This window comes from Gorilla gorilla, chromosome 6 (assembly GCF_029281585.2).
Source record: "Gorilla gorilla gorilla isolate KB3781 chromosome 6, NHGRI_mGorGor1-v2.1_pri, whole genome shotgun sequence".
In the NCBI taxonomy this organism is placed as follows: domain Eukaryota; kingdom Metazoa; phylum Chordata; class Mammalia; order Primates; family Hominidae; genus Gorilla; species Gorilla gorilla.
The window spans coordinates 114,752,263-114,775,020 of NC_073230.2; the positions used below are offsets into that span (position 1 = coordinate 114,752,263).

The 22,758-nt window shown below is 44.2% G+C and overlaps 1 protein-coding gene and 1 pseudogene across 16 annotated transcripts in view; one reads left to right on the forward strand and one right to left on the reverse strand.

Moving 5' to 3' along the window:
• ATXN7L1 (ataxin 7 like 1) overlaps positions 1-22,758 on the reverse strand; it is a 270,331-nt gene that overhangs the window by 211,367 nt on the left and 36,206 nt on the right. The window lies entirely within an intron of this gene.
• On the forward strand, positions 1,833-2,735 carry LOC101149867 (large ribosomal subunit protein uL13-like; annotated as a pseudogene).

A 22,758-nucleotide genomic window follows, 5' to 3' on the forward strand; every position in this document is an offset into this window, starting at 1 on the left:
GCACTTTGGAAGGCTGAGGCTGGAGCAACATTTGAGGCTGGGAATTCGAGATCAGCCTGGGCAACACAGCGAGACCTCTATCTCTAAAAAATAAAAAATAAAATAAAAAATTAGCTGATGCAGTGGTACACACTTGCAGTGGTACACACTTGCAGTTTCAGCTACTCCGGAGGCTGAGGTGGAAGAATTGCTTGAGCCAGGAGTTCCAGGTTATGGTGAGTTATCACTGCACCCCTGCATTCTAGCCTGGGCAACAGAGCAAGACCCTGTTTCAATAAATAAATGTTGAATTTGGGTAAAGGCTATAGAATTTTCTTTGTGCTATTCTTATTTTTGATGTTTTTGGAAATTAGAAATTATTTCCAAATAAGGAGTTAAAAATAACATAAAATCAAATGAAGCTGTAAGAAAATCACTGAGGTTTCACAAGCATTCCAAAAGCATTCTGGTGAGTGCTGGATACCAGACTCTCAATGTAACAAGCTGCCTGGGCTAAAATCCTTGTCTTTTTAAATTAAAAAAATTTTTTTTTGAGACGGGGGGTCTCATTCTGTTGCCCAGGCTGGAGTGCAGTGGAGAGATCTCAGATCACTGCAACCTCTGCCTCCCAGGCTTAAGCAATCCTCCTGCCTCAGCCTCCTGAGTGGCTGGGGCTACAGGCACGTGCCACCACGCCCCAGCTAATTTTTGTATTTTTTGTAGGGATGGGGTTTTGCCATGCTGGCCAGGGATCCTCATGGGATCCTCCCGCCTCGGCCTCCCAAAGTGCTGGGATTACAGCATGTGAGCCCCCATGCCCAGCTCCTCGTCTTTTGAAATAGATTTAGAACCAGTAAAACAGGCTTAGAATGTTCAAAGTGAAAGAAAACGACTCTTTCAGGGTTTAACTCTGTAATGGCCCAAATTCAAGGCTGAATGATCAGCTGCCCTAACACAGCTTTGGTTTAAAAGAAAGGAACCATCTAGCTGTCTTACCAAATTAAGATAATTCAGAAAAGGAAGTCCCCAAAAGTTTGGGCACTACTGGGTAAGTCTGCAGCCTCCAAAGATGCAGCACACATTGAAGCTGGCAAGTATTAGGATAAAGCTGCATAAAAATGCATAATGTACCCAGGAGAAATCCTTTACTGAAAAACTGGGGTACCAGAACCACTCAGGACCCCAAAACACTGCAGCTAGAAAAGATTATGACTCTATCCCTTGTTGTTAAACACATGGGGACAGCTAATCTACCCACTGCATTTTTTTTTTTAAGTTCTAGGGTACATGTGCAAAATGTACAGGTTTGATACATAGGTATACATGTGCCATGTTGGTTTGATGCAGCCGTCAACTCATCATTTACATTAGGTTATTTCTCCTAACGCTATCCCTCCCCCAGCCCCCCACCCCCGGAGAGACCCCGGTGTGTGACGTTCCCCACCCTGTGTCCAAGTGATCTCATTGTTCAATTCCCAACTATGAGTGAGAACCTGCGGTGTTTGGTTTTCTGTCCTTGTGATAGTTTGCTGAGAATGATGGTTTCCTACCCGCTGGATTTAAATTTGGTTTTAAAATTTCAGGATCAAAGTTAATCTTGCACGAAGGGGATAAGTCACTGGGAGGGGTTCACAAATGGCATCTTGGTAACCCTGCAAAGAGTGATAGCCTCATACGAGTTGGTACATTTGTTTTATGAAGCTTTCTGTATCTGGGTTGGCTATTTAAAAAAAATCTGTATATGCTGGATATTTAACAATAAAAAATTTAAAATTAGAGCAAAGCAAAATGCATTAACTTGTATTTGGGATTAAAAAAAAAAAAGAGTGTCCTTTCCCAGGGGGCTGCTGAAGATGGCGGAGGGGCAGGTCCTGGTGCTTGATGGTCGAGGCCATCTCCTGGGCCATCGTGGCTAAGTAGGTACTGCTGGGCCGGAAGGTGGAGGTCGTACGCTGTGAGGGCATCATCATTTCTGGCCATTTCTACAGAAACAAGTTTAAGTACCTGGTCTTCCTCCGCAAGCAGATGAACACCAACCCTTCCCGAGGCCCCTACCACTTCCGGGCCTCTAGCCGCACCTTCCAGCGGACCTCGAGGCATGTTGCCCCACAAGACAAAGCGAGGCCCGGCCGCCCTGTAGCGCCTCAAGGTGTTTGACGGCATCCCACCGCCCTATGACATGAAAAAGCGGATGGTGGTTCCTGCTGCCCTCAAGGTCATGCATCTGAAGCCTACAAGAAACTTTGCCTACGTGGGGCGCCTGGCTCACGAGGTTTGCTGTAAGTACCTGGCAGTGGCATCTACCCTGAAGGAGAAGAGGAAGGAGAAAGCCAAGATCCACTATCGGAAGAAGAAACAGCTCATGAGGCTATGGAAACCGGGTGAAAAGAACGTGGAGAAGAAAACTGACAAATACACAGAAGCTCTCAAGACCCATGGACTCCTGATCTGAGTCCAGCAAAGACTGTTTATTCCTCAAAAAAAGAAAAAAAAAGTGTGTGCCTCATTCAGATGTCCTTCACCCCATCTGTTCCTGATGCCTGTAGGTCACAGCAATAGAAGCAAAGCCTTTCAAACTAATATTCAAGAAAATCATCAAAGTGTACCTATCACCAGGAAGTCATATATTGGCTTAATATTCATACTGGGGTATAGATGACTGATAGCTTAGTGCCTTTCTAGAGCGTAAGGCTTTTTGGAAGGAGTGAAGAGTGAGCACTGTGGGATGGGTATGAGGTGAGGAACATGCTGGGCAGTGGGGGGAAGGTATTAAAGTTGGAGCAGGACCTCCAAGGCTCACCAGCCCCTTGATGAGGCTGCAGCTTGGCTGGACAGAGAGCTGTGGTTCTCAGCACAACAAAGCTTGGCCATGTAGCTGCCTTCTGCGGGGCTAATGCTTTCTTACTTGCACTCCAGTTTCCAGTAAAAGGGCAGGATTGGGTTTTTTTAAATTGCAAATTTCCCTCCATGTCCTTGGAAGACTCAGTTATAATAAACCAACATATCACCTTGATATGGTTTGGATGTGTGTCCCCTCCAAATCTCATGTTGAAATGTGATTCCCAATGTTGAAGGTGGGCCCTATTAAGAGGTGATGAGATCATGGGGGTGGATCCCTCATGAATGGTTTAGCACCATCCCCTTGGTGATAAGTGAGTTATCACTCAGTTCATGTGAGATCTGGTTGTTTAAAAGTCTGGGACCTACCCTCCACCCCCTTGCTCCCACGTTCACCATGTGACATGCCTGTTCCTGCTTTGGCTTCAGCCATGATTGTAATCTTCTTGAGGCTTTTACCAGATGCTGAGCAGGTGTTGGTGCCATGCTTCCTGTACAGCCTGCAGAACTGTAAGCCAATGAAACCGCTGTTTTTTTGTTGCTGTTGTTTGTTTTTTCAGACGGAGTTTTGCTCTTGTTGCCCAGGCTGGAGTGCGATGGCGTGATCTCTGTTCAATGCAACCTCTGCCTCCCGGGTTCAAGCGATTCTCCTGCCTCAGCCTCCTGAGTAGCTGGGATTACAGGCATGTGCCACCACACCTGGCTAATTTTGTATTTTTAGTAGAGATGGGGTTTCTCCATGTTGGTCAGGCTGGTCTTGAACTCCCAACCTCAGGTGATCCACCTGCCTCAGCCTCCCAAAGTGCTGCGATTACAGGCGTGAGCCACTACGCCTGGCTGAAACCTCTGTTTTTATAAATTATCAAGTCTCAGTTATTCCTTTATAGTCATGCAAAAAAACTGACTAACACACACCTGCTGCTGCTGCTTTAATATCCTGTGCAGTGAGTCTGGGTTTCTAACCTCAGGAGAGTGGCTAGCAAAGGAGATCGCTAGTCTCCTTCCAGTTTTGTCCTGTTGAATGGCGTAGAAGATTGATTATATGGGTATCAGACAGAGGAGTCACTAATAAAGATGAAAATATAGAACTCATTTGATAGGTGGAAGAGTAGGGTGGTTTCAGGTATAGGTTTTGGAGACAAAGCAATCTGAATTTGAATTGTGGCTCCACCATAATTGTGAGTAAGCTACTTAACCTCTCTCACCTTCAGTTTCTTTAACTGCAAAATGGAAATGGAAACAGTGAGGATTAAATGGGATCACATGTGGCACACCTTGCACAGGCTGGCATAAAGCAAGTGCGCAGTACAGTTAACTGTGATTGTTGCTCCTGTGCTCACAACACTTCCATTAACTGGTGCTTGGAACATCTTATTTTCCCTTTGCATAATTAATCCTCTACTTTGGTTGATGCCAGAAATGCAGTTTTGCTATACGGTGACATTGCACATACTCCAAGTGTGTAAGCCCCAGACACCTTTTAGTGACACTGCTGTAGGGCTTAGTGACTTGCCACCAGGCAGCTCACATAATCGTCTTGCTGAGGTCATAGAGCCCTTCCCTATACTTCAGCTGGACACACTGAAATTCTTCAAGTCTTAGGAACAACATTGCTGCTTCTCAACATTAGATTTACTTTCTCAAAATCCATAATGTCAGCTGGGCACAGTGGCACACAGCTGTAGCTCCAGCTACTTGGGAGGCTGACGTGGGAGGATTGCTTGAGTCCAGGAGTTTAAGGCAGCGTAGGCAACACAGCAAGACCCTGTCTCCAAAAATAAATCCATAACATCTATAGTGTGGAAAACATAACACCCTTGGAGCTGTAGGGAGAAAGGTGCTCTCCTGTGAATGGGGAGGATGGTACTGACTAGCTGCAGAATTTGGGCCTGAGTTGCTTTATGGTTTTGTCTCTCTTTTTAAGTAAGGATGAGAGACTTTCACTGCTTCATTTGTCCACCTTCATATCATTACTTCTTATGACCTGCAGGAAGGATATCTGGGGTGGTGGAATAAACTCAGGGAGAAGTTATTGGCTGGGGCATGGAGGTGGCTAACTGGTCACACAATTGAGTTTGCATGTTGCTGAGCGCCTTGCAGTTTATAAAACACCTACAGAGCTCATTTCATCCTCAAAGCCACCCTATGAGAAAGCCAGGGAAACTGTAGTATTTTTATTATCACTTTACAAATAAGGAAACTGAGGCTTAGAATTAAGTAGCTTGCCCAGTGTCTCATAGCTAAGCAATGGTGGATGGTATGACCAAGTCCTCATTTCCATTCTCCCAGTGAGTTGTTTCTAAGTAAGCTTTATATGCCCAAGATGATCTATTAGGATGGGGAAACATATTAAAACTTCTAATTCTAGTTATTTTTAGCTTGCCCTTTTAACTTTTAAATTTTGTTTCATAGTATTACTAATGTATTAGACTAGTATGTGCATGTAATTTATAATTAAATACACATACTCTTGGGTTCCAGCTCCAAAAATTTTTACTGATAAGGGTGCATGATTAAAATAGCTTGGAAGCTACAGCTCTAAGCTAGTAAGAGTCTTAGTAATACTGGAGATTAATACATCCTCTGGCCCTTTATCTTTTTTTATTTTATATATTATTAGTTACTTTTGGTCAGGAACTTTGATTGGTCTGTATTCTTCAGATTAAACCACAACCTTGTGAAGTGGTAATCCTGATTTTCTAGAGTAGCAGAAGGTGTTTTCTATCTCCTACAAAGTCGAAGGCTGACATGAATCATCTTTTGTTGTAAAAGGCTATTCCGGTGCTTTGCAAACTTGATGGCTCCCAGCTCATACAGCAGAGGCAACCCCATTTCCAGTATCATTTGTGATCACTTACAAACAGCAAAGGTTCAAGTAAGCATATGGGTTCACAGGTGTCTGCACATTGGTTCTTGAATCGTAACAGGCCCAAGCTTCTCTTTACAGGTTTATGTTGCTAGACTTGCTACTCTGTGGCATTCAAGAGCATGGTACTTCCAATAAACACTATATTGGAAGTTTTAAGAAGGAAGGAATTATTGTCTGATTTGTTCACTGCTCCATCCCCAGCAGTGCCTTGAACCCACTTGGTTCCACTATCTGTTGATTGGCTGAATGAATGGTGGATTAATGGTTACTCCTCAATTTTATCTTTTCTCTTGACCAAGACACCCCTAAAATGATGGTAAAGAAGTGAAAAAGAGTGCAAAGACAATGGAAATGGGAGATATCAGCAAACAAGCACATGTTTTTGGAAGACAGGTGAGGAGTGATTGCTGACTGGGCAGAGTGGAGGAAACAGTGATCTATGTGTCTACAGAAAGGTGTCTGCGTGCAAAGTGAGTATATCCGCCTGGGATATAACCCTTGGGAGGCCTGGGAGCTGAAGGCACTGTGTACTTCAGATGGCAGGGGTAATGTGAGGGGAGACTGCTTGAGAGTCTGAAGGTTTGTTTACTGGAGAAATGGGTTAGAAGAGGATCCAGACCAGGGGACAGGAGGCATGGTGAAGGGATGGGGTGATGGGCAGGCTAAACAGAGTGGATGGACTGAGGGTGGCCACTCTCATGGCGTGATGCCCTTGGGCCTCTGCCTCCATCTGCTCTTAGAGCACCCTCCAGGCAGGAAAGGGGAGAATTCATCTCTGAAAAAACAGAGAGGAATTCTTCTAAGAAAATGCCTCCACATGCTGGCAACTGAAAATTCTCTAAAGAAATGATGAGTTCGCAATGTAATCCCCCTTTACAATGGGCCACCAGTAAAAAGCTCCACTAAAACACCCTGAACCTCCAAGCCGCTTATAGTGCCTCACTCTTAAATATGAATGGCCAAGAATCACCAGACATTTAAAGAAAGCACCCACCTGAAAGAGACTGAGACACAATGACCAGGAATAGAGGAATATGGAAGCTCCACAATGAGTAGAAGAGAACTTCAAAAACACTTATTAATGTCCTCAGAGAGAGAAACCAAAACCAGGATGCAACGGTAAGAAAAAAAGCAGAAAACAATCAAGAGCTCTTGGAAATTAAAAATATGATAGGTGACATAAAAATTTTACTAGAAGGCTTACGAGAGCCTTCAAAAAAGAAAACAAAAGCAAACAGAAAGTAGAAACTGATAGAGTTTTAGAATCCATAAGGTCCAATATCTGACAAAAGGAATTCTAAAAAGAGAGAACCAAGTGAATGGGGAGGAAGAAATTAAACAAAACAAAACAAACCACCACCAGTAAAAGAACGTTTTCCAGAATTGAAGAATATGCATTTCCAAATTAAAAGGGCCCACCAGTGGAGTGCCCAACCCAAAGAAAGAAAAAAAGACCTCCATGGGCGTGAACCTGGTAGGCAGAGCTTGCAGTGAGCTGAGAGCTGAGATCATGCCACTACACTCCAGCCTGGGCGACAGAGTGAGATTCCGTCTCAAAAAAAAAAACAAAAAAACAAAAAAAAAACAAAAAAACCTCCATGGCATATTATTAAATAATTTCAGATCAACAGTGATACAGAGAAGATCCTAAAAGCTTTCAGAGAACGAAAGTGGTCTCACACAGGACTGGCATCTCATATTAAGAGTGACACTAGAGCCAGAGGACAATACGAAAATGTCTTTAAAATCCCGAGAGAAAATTACTTCCAACTTTGAATGTTCTGTAGCCACCAAATTACTAATCAAGTCTGAGGACAGATCCAAGACATTTCCATAGTTTGAAGACTCGAAAAATTTACCTTTCATGTAGGATGCCCATGGAAGATTAGTCCTAGCAAAAGAGGGAGTAAATTGAGCAGGACGAAGACAGGCTTCCAGTCAGTGGACTTCCCAAGACAATGAAGAGGGAAGCTGTTGCCACAGAGCAGCAGCACAGTAGGCTGAGGGGCTAATGGGCTCCAGAAAATACAGGGGAATTGATGGGTTTATTCAGTATGTCTGACCAGCTGGGCCAAAAATAGTGACAGGATATACCCAATCTAGTGGCCAAAATTAAGGATAAACATATAGGTAAGAATGCAAGTAAAAACCATGAGGCAATAATTTTAGGACAAGCAAAAACCTACATACGAGAGGAAGTGGAATTGCCAATATTGCCTAATATTGGTAGACAAAGACAGACTCAGTTAGCATGTTTTTAAGACACAAGGAAATAAATACTCCTTGGCTCTGTAAGTGAACAGTATAGATGCCTCTCACTATCCAAACACTTAGCCTTCATCTTTTAGAAGGGAACAGATTTGGATACTTTTCTGGAATCTGTTCCTCATCATTTGAAATTCCACTACTCACATCTGAAACCCAGAAACCAAATAAATTTGGATGTACAGTGTCTCTCATTTTCTGAGCTTGTTATCTGACTTAAAAACTGGATAGATTCAGATACTTGATATTTACAAGCTTGATGTAACCACATACCTTCACTGAGAATGGAGAAGCCATAGGGAAGGGATGGAGGAAGGAAAGGGGGTGGAGATGTGTGACAGCCAAACCCTCCAGTATGTGATGGAAGGTTCAGAGATCCTAAATACCTAAAACCAATAAATGAAGAAGTACTCATATATATACCCTTCATAGAGATATGGAGTAAATACTAGAAGAAACAGCTAAAAGAGTGAAAAGTGGTTGCCTCTAGGGAGACAGGACTAGCAGTGGGTAGAGACAGGGCAAAGGACTGCTATTGAATTAAGTTTTTAGTACAACTTGGCTTTTAAACTGTACATATTTTACTTTGGGGGAAAAAAGCACATAAAAAGTTTAATAAGAACACTAGCCTGGAGAACTGGGTTCTGGCTCAATGTCTGTCACCAGCCAACTGTGTTTGGTTGAGCAAGACACTTTGATCTCCAGGTCTCAGTTGCTTCATCTATAAAACAAGGAGTTGGAGTCCTTCCCAACTGTCCAATTCTATGACTGCATGGTTCTAATGTGCAAATTTGGGTTCTCTGCCAATGTTGGTGGTATCATCCAAACTTGAATTACTGGACTGTAATATTATTTAGCACTGTGCTAAGAAAATAGCATTTTATTACATAGACATATACCTAAAAAATGGAGACATTTGGAAAAATGTGCAATAAGGGAGTCTTGTGATTTGCCAGACACAGAGGAATGTAAATTGTGACTATTTTGCAGAAGAATGCAATATGGAAGAAAACACAGGATCGTCAAAGAAGATAAAACAACATGGCCACCAAGAAAAAAACAAAGCAATAATAATCAAATAGACAAGGAGGGTTAGACCCAGACCAGGTCTAAATGAGAAAGAGGCTGGACAGTGGAGAAATAGGACCTTCCCATGGTTTTTATACAGGTGAACAGAGAAGTCTGAATGGTAGATGATTTTGGCAAAAGCTTGAGACTGGGGATGAAAAATGATGAGAAAGAGAGTAGCTGTAATATTTTACAAGAGACTTACAAATATTTTACCTTTGGGATATAGAAGGAAGAGCTGATAGGGTTTGCCATCGAGGACAAAGGTATGAAAAAGACACAAGACAGCAGGGACCACCTGAACTACAGGTGTCCAGGAAGCACAACATCTCAGAGTAAGGCCACCTTGGATTCCACTCCAACCTGTGTTTAATGTATGCAGAACGGAAGGCGAGGTTGAAAAGGAAAGGATGGGGACTCTGTCTTTGCTGGCATAAGCAAACTCTGGGTCAAGAATACAGAAAAAAATCTGACAGTCAAAGTGGCATCCATATTTGCTGAAACTGACTTCTCTTGTTGGATTTGGAGCCTATTTCCAAAACAAACAGCAAACTTCCTTTAGATCCAGGCAGTAAAATTCATTTTTATATCATTCATTAAACATTTAAACCATTCACTTAAAAAGAGAACAAACTTTTTTTTGTGGTAAAATAAACCACTCATTCTCATGGACACAGTACTCTTTTATGTCTTTAGGAGAATAATAGCAAATGTTTATTGAGTATTCACAGTTCAGAGGCCATTCTAAGAGCTTTATGCAAAACATAGTTGACCCTTGAACACCATGGGTTTGAATTGCGTGGGTTCACTTATATACCAAAGTTTTTCGACCAAATGAGGTTGAAAATACAGTATTTGTGAGACACGAAACTCGCCTGCACAGAAGGCTGACTTTTCATATATTCGGGTTCCGCAAGGCCGACTGAGGGATGTGAGTAAGCACGGATTTTGGTATACCCAGGGGTACGAAGCAATTCTCCGTGTACACTAAGGATGACGTATCTGGTTTAATTTTTTCAACAACCCTATGAAGTAGCTACTATAGATCCACAATCCCTTATCCAAAGCTCTTGGGCTTAGTGGTTTTCCCAAATTGAATTTATCAGGTTTTAGTAAGGTCATATGGTGTACATTAGATAACACCCCAGCAGTCGGGCTGCATCCTATAATCAGAAACACTAATATTTCTGCAGTGAAACATAGGCATAATCACACTAATTTGGATAAAGTGCATAATAAATAGTCATATGTCAGTTCAGGGCAGACTTTGATGCCAAATGAGTGTGCCTCAAATTTAGGGGAAAAAAAACAACTTTGTTTTCAGAGTGCTTGAAATGCACTCTTCAGAAATACAGATCAGAATTTTTATCCCTATTTGATAGATGAGAAAACCAAGGCACAAAAAAAAATTACATAACTTGCCCCAAGGGTCAGGGATTGACCCAGGCAGTGTGGCCCCAAACCTAGGTTCTTAACTGCCCTTGCCATATTGCTTCCTTGTATGTGGCTCACAGTTTAGGATTGGGGTTTAGAGGCCATAAATTACATTTTTACTGCACAAGTAGTTAAGGAACATGGTATTCAGAACCAAGCAGAGTCCTGCTGATATGGAAGACAGCCAGGTGACATCAATGCTTCCCATCCCTGAAGGACAGGGAGAATGACCTGGAGGAAGCCCAAGGCGTGGAGTTGTCCATAGAAGATCTTGAACCAGAAAGGCTCCAGGCACACACAGCATCTTGAAAAGGGGCTGTGCTTGCTTTTAATCCCATGGGATGAGGAAAATACAACAAAGTCCCAGATAAACCAGGTAAATATGGTCAGGGAGACAGGTGAATATGAATGTAAGAACTGAGGAGGCAACAAAGAGAAATAATGACTACTCTTTATCAAACACATACTCTATGCCAACTACTGTACTAAGCACTTTGTAAGCAATATCATGTTCTTTCCATGCAAAAAGTTTCTGAGGGAGAAACCATTATTATTCTCATTTTATAGAAGAAGAGGCTGAAGCTAAATGCACACAGTCCACAGTTTGTTGGAGGCAGAGCTTAACGGGAAGAAAGAGCTGGTGGGAGAAAAAGTACAGGGTTTGGAAGCTAGAAAATTCACTGAGGGAGATGAGAGCTGTGAGCACTGACAATTTCTAAAGAAGCAATACATGGACTCCACCGGCAAGGGTATTCATGGCTTATGCAATGAGAGCTATTTTCTATGAAGATACTTCTCAAATTATGTCTTCATGGGATAATGCCTTTGACAGGGTAAATGAAAAGCAAGTTTAAATACTAGATAAGCAGTCTTATTTGCTTTTTCACTAGGGAAGATAAGCAAATATGTAGCTCCCAATCTCCAACTTGGAGAAGGCAATCAATACATTTGACAGGCTGCCTGCTCAGTCCTCAAATAGTGAAGTGAAAAAACAGCCATTTCTGGGCCAGGCGCTGTGGCTCACGCCTGTAATCCCAGCACTTTGGGAGGCCGAGGCGGGTGGATCACTTGAGGTCAGGAGTTCGAGACCAGCCTGGCCAATATGGTGAAACGCCATCTCTACTAAAAATACAAACAAAACAAAACAAAAAAATTAGCTGGGCGTGGCGGCGTACGCCTGTAGTCCCAGCTACGCGGGAGGCTGAGGCAGAAGAATCACTTGAACCCGGGAAGTGGAGGTTGCAATGAGCCGAGATCGGGCCATTGCACTCATTGCACTCCAGCCTGGGTAACAGAGTGAGACTTTGTCTCAAAAAACAAACAAACAAGAACAACAAAAAACCAGCCATTTCCCACTCAGAGAGAAAGCTCCTATGGGCCAGCATGGAGGAAGGAGGGGAAATACTGGGGCAATTTTATGGTGATTTATTTAATGTAATTAACAGCTACAAAACACCCACAAATATACACTCATTGAGAAGATCCACACTACTGCCAGGGTCCCCATCTTCAACGTAACCAAAATCATAGATTTCAGCATGCATTATCAAAATGCATTTACTAAAGTAAGGCTACTTCCAAAGACAGAGGAGAAAATATAAAACTTCCTTTTTGAACTGGCCAAAGACAGAGTATTGTTTACATTCCAAGCAAAATCACAAGCACTTAACAACTGGATGTTACTACGACCTTACAAGGACCTTCTCTGGAAAGAAGAGGTTGAAAAGAAAACAGTAGTTGTTGCAAACTGTGCAAATCAGGTTTTCTAAAACATTCCCTGCAGGAAAGCTGTTGTGGGGCTCAAAGCTTACCCTTGGGGGCAAGCCTTCTAAGTAGGCAGTAATAAGAAGCCTCCTTGTCACTGGGGACACACGAAGTGCCTCACTCAAAGCTAACAGTGGTAGACGTTACCCCATCCCTCGACAGCCCCATTTTAAAGATGAGGACAAGAAGGCCCCTCAGGCTCAGTTATTTATCCTACTAGGTCACGACCAGTATAGGAGGTAGATCCAGAAATGACCTGGGGGTCTGTCCCTATAACTGGAGCCTCTATGGCAGAGCTGGAAGAGGGGCTGGAGTCTTTATTTCACTTCATCCCACTCTTCAACTTGAGCAGGGGTTCCATGTTTATCTGTTTTACTGACTCGGCTTTGGCTTAAGATTTTCTTTGGAAAATGATTCTATCCTTCAAACAACAACATCAACAACAAAGACAACGGTTTTGAAAACCACTGCCCCATACCTGTGACTAGAAGAGTTGTTTAATTCCCCCTCCCACCCAGCCCTGCCCCATGGCGGGTGTGGGGTATGGCCATTGATGACTGTGGAAGAGGATAAGATGTCACTGTGTAGGAAATGTTATACATACCTAACGTGTGATTTGGCAGTGGAAGATAACATCTGAGTCATCAAGCAGCCCCACATCAAAACAGTAAATCAAAAGCAAATGATGTGGGAAAACAAATTCCTGTATTCTTACAGAGCCTGTGTTGGGAGGATTCCCATCCCAGGGCTCTTAACCCATAAATCAACAAATCTCTCTCTTCTCTAAGAGGCAGCTAGAACCAACATTCCCGCTTCCACTTCTGTGCCAGGAAAGGGAGATTAGGACAGTGCCTGCTATGCCATGTCGGGTCCAGTGGCCTTCCATGGGACCTGCACTTCCTGGGACTGCACTTCCTGGGACCCCAGCTGCAAAGAGTGTTTCACTTCTGCAGAGCAGTAAGCATTTGAAAAGGCAGGGTTCACAGAGCTGTCCTATTGAGACTTTAGAGACATCTTCAAGTCCAGTGCTTCTCAATCTATGTCACCAGGAGCCTGGGATACCTTGGAAGTATCTCAGTTCATTCTGGGGGCATCTGCCCCTTCTTCAACCGCAACAGTTCCTCTTTTTGTGTTTTATACAGAGGGCTCTGTGTAAAGTTTGGATAAAGAATGAGGTGCTCCAGTCCACCTTTACCATAGATGGGGTGACTGGGGCCTAGAGAGCAAAAGTAAGTTGTGCAGTGTACACACTTGTTGGTGACCAAGCTCCACCCTGCCTGACCAATGCCTGCCCTTTATGCTACCCTGGTTACATGAAGAATTCTACTTCAACATAGCTGTATAAATGCAAATGCCATGTAGTCTCTTCACTGTAGCGAGAAAGGCTGAAAGCACATTAGGCTCATTCAGGAGGTCTCCTAAATTGCTCTGGGAAAACCCTGGGAGATTTAAAATGCCTAGAAAGCAATTTGTTGTAACAGCGCTTCCAAATTTCCAATTTCCAACTCTGTGGGCTGAGCTGGGCAACAGGTGGACAAAATCATTACATAAGGAACATCTGCTGACACCCACTATGAAAAAAGGTCGTGGCCGAGGAACTACGAAAAGTGCTCTGGGATGCTTTTTGTTAAATATGGCAGGTTGATAAACTATGTCTATCTCTACTCTCTCCTGAAGCCCCACAAAAAATGACAGTAAATTTAATTTTAAAAAGCGTAAACTACCAGAACAATGTGATAGTCCTACAATATAGGAGATGAGAGTAGACCCAAGACGCCAGTAAAATTCTGGATGCTGCTGCAGAGCAGTTGGATAAATGGTAAATGACTTAGCTGAACACAGTTAGTGGGTGGGGTGAAGCGGGGGGCATTGACATGGGCTGATTTTAGCCCCCAAAGCCCAGAAAGGCTACCCTTGAGAACAGGGATATGGGGAGGGCTAGGCATGGGAAGCTTGGTGGGAACTCTGTATAACCTTCTACCCTGGTATCCTTTGCTTCTTCTCTGCAAAAGACTGAAGAAATCAGAGTTGTTTAAGAAAGGACATATAATAATAGTATGGCAGGTCATTCAGCTGTGAGTAATACTCACATGATCATAATAATATAAGCCCCTAATGCTGATTTAGTGAAAAATGGCCATGTGACTATATTGGAAGGCTGCATGGAAAAGGGGTGTGCCGTGCGGAGGGCCTATTGAAGAAATAAGCCCTCACTTTTCATGGTGGCAAGTTAGTAGATAATATAAAGCTTTTAAGAATCTTGAGATGGCAGGAAAACCCAGTTACTTTACATTATAGAAGTAAACAGAAAAGAACAGTGAAAAATTTTTTCAAAGTATTTGCATTTGGGGAGTAGAAATTGAGAATAGGGAGGGGATTGCTAATTTTCTGCAATTCGGAAACTCAAGAGCTCTGAAACCAAGTTTTACCTAATTTGGTGACTAAACTGTCTTCATAACAACACCTGACCTGAACTGATGTGAGGCTATTTCTAGTCTTTATTAATCTGTTTAAGTGTGAAGATTACGATTTGCTACAGAAATACCTTATGTGTTTGATGACAGGTGACGCCCCAGACCTCAGTGAGTGTAAATCGATTACTTTTCCAAAGTCTGAATAATTCTGAATTCGAAAACACACCTGCCCCCAAGGGCATTGCAGATGCCCCTGCACCTTCTGTGCACCAACAACTTGGAGTAGTTCTGGCCCCTTCCCTTCCTCCAGTGCTCACCCAGCCACTGCCTGCCTGACTTCTCCACGTAAAGCTTTGAAAGGTGAAGTTTCCACTTTGCATTCAACATGTCCAGAACGGAACTACTGATTTCTCTCCTCCCCAGAGCCTGCTTCTTACACAAGTCTGCCCATTGCAGTTATACCACCATCATTCACCCAGTTGCTTAGACAAAGAACCTAAGAATCTTCCTTGACGCCTCTCTTGCCCACATCCCACCTTTAATCCTTCAGGAAGTAGAGCCAGCTCTACCTTCACAGCTGCTAACCACATCCATTACTATCCCAGCACAAGCCTCCCTTTCTGACTTCCTTGCTTCTACCTTTACCCCAGAAGAGCAGATTCTCCACAGAGCAGAGCTTTTAAAAACAGAAATCAGACCATGTCTCTCCTGATTAAAACCCTCTAATGGCTTCTCACCACACCAGGATAAAGTCCTTACTCCTCACATCACCTACAAGGCCCTGTATGGCTTGGCTTCTGCCTCCCCCTCTGACCTCCCATCCTATCATGTTCCCCTTCCTGCCTCAGGGTCCTTGTACCTGCTGGTCCCCAGGTCCCCTAGACTCTCCTGACCCTCACTGGCTGTTTCCTCAGATCATTCAGTCTCCCTTGGCCACCCACAGCCCCTCACTCACTATCTCCCTGCTGCATTATCTTTTGCTCACTCATCTTGCCCCTACTAGATCGTACGTGCCATAAAGGCAGGGAATTCTGCAGTCCTGTTAACCCCTGGAGCACCTGTATTTAGGTCAGAGCCTGGCACACACTACATGATAAATGAATACCCATTAAATAAAAGAGCAAATAGATGTACTCACACCATTTAGAACGTAAAGAATACAGCGAAGAAAATAAAATCAGCCTTGGAATCCATTGCACAGATATAGACATATACAAATAAGTATGTGTGCTTAGTAAAAATAACTGGTAATGTTCTATATCTTAATAGGGATTTTGGTTTCATGAGAGTATCCATTTGTCAAAACTCAGAGAAAGTATAGTTAACATTTGTACATTTCATTGTATGCAGTTTTTTCCTCAAAACAAAAAACCAAATAGTTAACACTAGTTAATGATATGCATGCTGGAATATCAAGGGGAAAGCATGCTGATGCCTGAAATTTACTTTAAAATGCATTTAAAAATCAGATGCATTATTGGATGAAGAAGAGGGGGTATAGATGATAAAGCAAATATAATAAAATGGTAATGACACAGCCAGTGGTAGTTATAAGGAAGATTTCACTGCAAAATTCTTTCAACTATGCTATGTGTTGAATATTTTTATAATAAAATGTTGGGAAAAATTAATTCGGATATTGATTACAGTCAGTATTCAACATGGTTTACTGAATATTTTATGGTATTTTCCCATGTCATCATTGTCTTTGTTTTGTTTATTATTTATTTATTTTTGACACAAAGTCTCACTCTATTGCCCAGGCTGGAGTGCAGTGGTATGATCTCAGCTCACCACAAACTCTGCCTCCTAGGTTCAAGCAATTCTCCTGCCTCAGCCTCCCAAGTAGCTGGGATCACAGGCATGTGCCACCACGCCCGGCTAATTTTGTATTTTTAGTAGAGGCAGAGGTTCACCATGTTGCCCAGGCTGGTCTTGAACTCCTGACCTCAGGTGATCCACCTGCCTTGGCCTCCCAAAGTGCTGGGATTACAGGAGTGAGCCACCACGCCTGGCTTCATCATTGACTTTGAAAGCTTGGCTTCACCCAGCTGTATAGTATGCCACTGAATGGATATATCACAAATTACTTAACCAGTCTCCTATCTTTGGAACTATGGGCCACCTTCAATTTTTCACTTTTATCAACAACAGAGTAATGAAAATCCTTGTATATAAATCTGTGTGCCTAATGTTTGCTTACTCAGTTTATGTGCCCAGAAATGCAATACTAAGGTCAAACGTCATAACATTTTAGGATCCTGATATGCACACCTGCCTTGCTGAAGGGTGCTATTCTAATGGGTATATTCTTATTTTCTGATGAGTCTGTAAGTTTCTTGAGAGAGAGCAACTGCTTTGCTCTGCCTCCCTCACTGGGCTGAGCGTACTGCCACACACACTGTAGGTTTGCAGAAAAACAACTTCAGTAACGTTCAGAGAACATATGACTAGAACGAATCCTGCCGCACTGCTGAGAACGGGGAGAGGTACTCTTCTTTACAGGAAATTTGAGGCTGCCTTTTTGTGATGGAGCGGAGAGGAGAGGGCTGCAAGACGAAAGGCAATCTAGCAGCCAAAACCAGGGTCTTTCAGATGCCTACTGGGAATCCAGGGCCAGTTTTTCCCAGGGCTAAAAGTGGTCTCTGGGACTCACTGAATGGGTTTTGGTTGAACCAAAACAATGGAATCCTCTTGACCCTTAAACAGAATGAGTTCAAGCTGCATGAATGCTGGGGGAGAGGCAGGGTGCAGGAGGGACTTCACTTTCTGTACTCCATGCCCCTGTGGAAGCTGTTTTTTTTTTTTAATAATTCATAAGTGTGTGATTTTTTTTTTTTGAGACAGGGTCTCACTCTGTCACCTGGGCTAAAGTGCAGTGGTGCAATCATGGCTCACTGTAACCGCTGCATCCCAGGCTCAGGTGATCCTCCCACCTCAGCCTCCTGAGAAGCTGGGACTACAGGCGCATGCCACCATGATAGGCTCATTTTTGTATTTTTTGTAGAGATGGATTCTCACCATGTTGCCCAGGCTGGTCTTGAACTCCTGGGCTCAAGGGACCTGCCCACCTCAGCCTCCCAAAGTGTTGGGATTACAGGCGTGAGCCACAGTGCCCAGGCTTAATTGTATAATTAAAAAAAAAAAAAAAAAAAAAGTTTCCGGAGGTAAGGGGCCCAAGTTGGTGGGTTGACTCTTTCAGACCACGCACTTGAAATCAGCATGTGAGTCTTTCAGCCTGAACTCCAGTACACCAGCATTTCCATTTCAGAGCTCAGCGGAGACGGACTCCTCACTTCACACACTGGTCTTAGTCCAAAAGTTCATTTGTAAGTTGTGGTTTGGAGCTTGGAACATATTTCCCTATACAATGGAGACAGTTTCTCTTCTGGCCAACAAGAGCTTTTCTGACCCTTCATAAAACCAAAATAAATCCCATTTTCTTAAAGGATAGAAAAACCCTATTAACAGAAATACTGAAGGGACTTTCACAAGACTGGTGACAGAGGCAGAAATTTTTCTAAAAAAGAAACTTTCTTGGGAAGTTTGGCTAGTGGCATCCTTCTCTCTCTCTCTCTTTTTTTCAAGAGGAAGAATACCAAGGGAAAAAAACCCTCAGAACTCTCTGAGGAAACCAGCTAAGGGATAAAAAGTGAGAGGGGAAAGAAGTCTTCAGAAACTGTGAGAACAAGCTTGCTCTGAGGTGAAATGTCCAATTTATCCAGGGAAGAAGCAGCTGGCACGCGCTGCATCCCCAGAGTAAATTAAAAGTAGAACGGTGACAGCCAAGAGAGGCAGTGCCCCAAACCAGGAGGGCTGGCAGAGAAGGGGCATGGGATGGCGCTGGGCTATGGGGGACCAGAGATGAAACCCACAGGAACCCCAAACTCTCGCAGTGAAGGGAATATGCCTACTGCACAGAACATGGAGGTTTCTATCACGTTCAAGAGAAAATATTTAGCCGAAAGTACTCTTATACCTGGACCCTTGAGAATTTAAGCCTCTGAATCACACAAGAGCTTCAGGGTCACCCAAACAACCAAAATGACCCAAAGATCAGAAAAACAACCAAACAAATGAGACGGATGTGTTAAAAAGCCCAGGAGAGAGTGATTAGGGAGAAAATGGGATGCCAGCAATTAAATGGTAGGGCAACAAACTCCCAGCTGAGGGTGAGGTTTCCAGAGAAGTGGGGAAGGAAAAGTAAATTATCAGGGACAGATGGCAAACAAGATCAGGTGGCATAAGCGTCCCCAGAAGAAAGTGTTGGAACTGGGAGACATCAGGGCAGGTGGTGCCCTCCACACATCTGCCTACTCCATAGCACCTGGCCCTGAACAGAGTCTCAAAGGACATCTCAGGATTTGAAATCATCTTGAAAGCAGTCTGTTAGGCTGTTCTTGCACTGCTATAAAAAAATACCCGAGGCTGGGTAATTTATAAGAAAATAGGTTTAGGCTGGGTGTGGTGGTTCACGCTTGTAATCCCAGCACTTTTGGGAGGCTGAGACAGATCACCTGAGGTCAGGAGTTTGAGACCAGCCTGGCCAAAATGGCAAAACCCCATCTCTACTAAAAATACAAAAATTAGCCGGGTGTGGTGGTGTGTGCCTGTAATCCCAGCTACTCGGGAGGCTGAGGCAGGAGAATCGCTTGAACCCAGGAGGTGGAGGCATGGTACTGACATTGCTTGGCTTCTGGGGAGGCCTCAGGGAGCTTTTACTCATGGTGGAAGACGAAGCGCGAGAGAGTGAGTGGGTGGGGGGAGGTGCCACACACTTTTCAAAGATCAGATCTTGTGTGAACTCAGAGCACAAGTTCACTTATCACCAAAGGGATGGCTCCAGCCATTCATGAGGGGTCCACCCCCATGACCCAAATACCTCCCACCAGGCCCCACCTCCAACACTGAGGATTACCTTTTAACATGAGATCTGGGTGGGGACAAATATCCAAACTATATCATAGTCATCCACTGGCCTTCTGATTCCTTCCTACTTCTTTGAATCTACAATGCCCTAAGATGCACCATTATTTTATGTACTAGTAAGAAACAAGAAACCAAACTACCCAATGATAACACAACATGAAATTTAAGATGGATGCCTGCTTTGGAGAAGTTAAAATGTGAAAAAAAAAAAAAAAAAAAAAAAGTGGGCATCTTAGAATCAGTGAAATATGAAGGGTTGGAAGGATATACTACTATCTGGCTGTTTTCAGAAGGGGTGCATGGGACCATGACACTGCCTCCCATCCACAGCACCAGTGAAAGGGTGCCAGTGAAAAGATTCACTTGGCATAGATGTATCATCCCCAGAATCCACATATGATGGGGGAAGGAAAAGCTGAGAAGGAGGTGAACGCATGAACAGGGAGCAGCAAAAGACAGCAGGGATGGAAGGACTCCCTGGGGATCTGCTTTACTGTCTCTGTGGAGGGTGGACTCAGCCATGGAACACGTCCCTGGCCACCCTTCTCCACTCACATGGTGAGCCCGATGCCAACAGCGGAGGCCTCCGTGAGACAAGTGGCACTCTGGACCTCTGGGGATGTTTGCCAAATGCCTGCCTCCCTCGTGAATGAACACCACACATGTGCGCTCGCTCTCGATGGCGCAGGTCCTAAAAGCAGGAGTCGGGCTGCACAGGAAATGTTTTGCAAAGAATGAACCAAGTCTTCTCCCTCGGAAAATAGCTTCCCTCCAGCCTCCTTCAAGGGAGTTGGAAAGGAATGCTTCCCATTTGCAAATCAATAACTTACATTGGCTGTGTAGACAATAAAGCGCAATATGTGATCCTAGAGACCCATAATGGCTCAGTGTTCTAACATAATCCTGCCCTCCAAGAAGCAGACAAGAAAACGACACAGGCCTCCCAGCTGTGTCTGCCCAGTGCCACACCAAGGGCTGGTGGTCTGCCTGTCGTTCTTTCTTTTTTTGGTGGAAAATCAGAAGGCTTCGGCTGAGCATGCTGCCAGGAGCTGAAGACACTCGACATTTTACCATTTCCTACTTTTCACAGCTATTTGCATAAGCGTTGTTAGGAAAATACCTATACCAGGAGGGAGATGGTTTAATGGAAAAAGCATTTCAATCATTCACTTTCAGCCAGAATTTCACACACTCGGAGGCACTTGACATTATCCTTGGAAACCAGGAGAGAAACAGCTGCTGCATAGGCCACACCCCTAGGGATTTCAGCCTTTTGATATAAGAGGAGTGGCCTGTGCAGAAATCGGTTAGATTCTGTGAAATTCCAGCCAGGAGCAGGGGCTGAGAGACTGGGTAATAAACTGATCTCTGTCCCACCTGGATCAGCCCAGTATCCAACCCACAGGGACAATAAAAAAAGGCCTGTGGCTGGCAAACATCATCTTCCCTGATTGTTCCACTCCCTTCTAATTACTCTGCGCGTCTGGCACCCAAGCAAGGGCCCAGAGCAACGTGGAAATGACCCGAACTCCTGGATCACCGGGCACCCTGCCAGCCAGGTCTCTAGGAGTCTAGGAATGTGCCATTATCAATCCACTTGCCTCATCTGAAGAGTTGGCTGGAGCACACCTCTACTTCCTTTTCACTCACGAGAAAGACTCTAGGAACCTCAGTCACCCCCAACAGAAAAGCAAAGGAATCCATTCCTTCACGAAGCATCATCTCTGCTTAAACCAGGCATTCCTCAGGTTAGGCAGAAATCTCTGAAGAACTCGGGACTGCCCACTCAACTTTAGGGAAGCCAGCCCCTGCGGGAAGCCACCCATGCAAGGCAACCAATCAAACTAGCCAGCAGCATCTGACACATTCAGCTGTGGGTGTTCTAGATACAAATACAGAGGTTTTTCCTTTTACAAAGGCCAAATAGCATGCTGTTATGGGCAATGGCTCAGCTGAGAGACGTTTTTAGGAAGCTGTTGCTGCTGCATGAAAAAAAAAAAAAAAAAAAGCTTGTGGATTTTGTGCACTTAAAATGAAAATCAAAACTTGAACATGGAAGATGGTTGCCTGATGGTTTGGCATCTCACCCTGGCCTAAACACTCCAAATCCAACCCTGGGCTTTCCATGTCTCAGCCCGATGCACTCTTTACTGCCTTCACTCCCAGTTTGCTGGGCACATGGGTGTAAATGCTGGCAGCTTCCCCGTTTGGACTGGGTTCAAGATGGTACCTGATTAGCACGTATGAGCCTGTTTGGCCATTCAGCCTACACTGAATGGTCCATCTGGGGTGCCTGAATGGCAGCTGTTACAGTTAGAGCACAAGGTGAGATGAAACGAGTCTTCTCCCTTTTCTCCCTGCATCTCTGCTCAGGATACCCAGAGGAGAGGAAGAACTTAAACACCCCACAAGGCATGACAGCCTTAGGTCCAGCCTCATATGCAGGGCAGAGAGGACTGATGAGTATCTACTTTGTTGCACTCAGAGAGCCCATGAACACCCATGGGAAAATACACCTACTGAGCACCTACTATGTGCCAGGCATGGGAAAGAGGAATATAAATGAGACATACGGTCTGTGTTAAAGGCACCCAGAGCCCACCAGAAAGAAGGACAGGTGAAATAAGAAATAATACAATATTATTATATGCTGTAACAGAAACACCTGAAATGTGCTATGTAAACAGATGAGGACTTGGCTAATTCTGCATGGGTCTGAGGTTTGGGGTGGTGTCAGGGAAACCTCATTTGAACTGGGCCTTCATGGATGAGTAGGAAGTTGCCAGGTGGACCAAGGCAGCAGTCAGGATCAGAGGAGTGAGAGGAGAGGGTGAGTGGTCTGTGGAGAGCACAGGGACTCTGCCGGCGGGCAGTGGCTGGGCCTGGGAGGGCCCACAAGGGCCACAGTGAGGGGCTATATGCCAACTTCACCCAGCAGACCCCAGGGAGCCACTGGCATGAGTGTAGGAGCAGAGTGACAATCCGATCTGAGTTCTGGAAAAGTCATGCTGGAGACAGTAAAGCTGGATTGGAGAGGCACTAACCAGGCACTAACCAGGAGAAAGCCCAGTCAAGAGGCTACTATGAAGGTCCTAGAGAACGGGGGCTTGGACAGCCTGCCGCTGTGGCGAAGAGGAGGGGCCAGAGCAGAAGTGCTTCAGGGTGGAGTCCACAGGGCTGCAGGTAGCAGGAAATGAT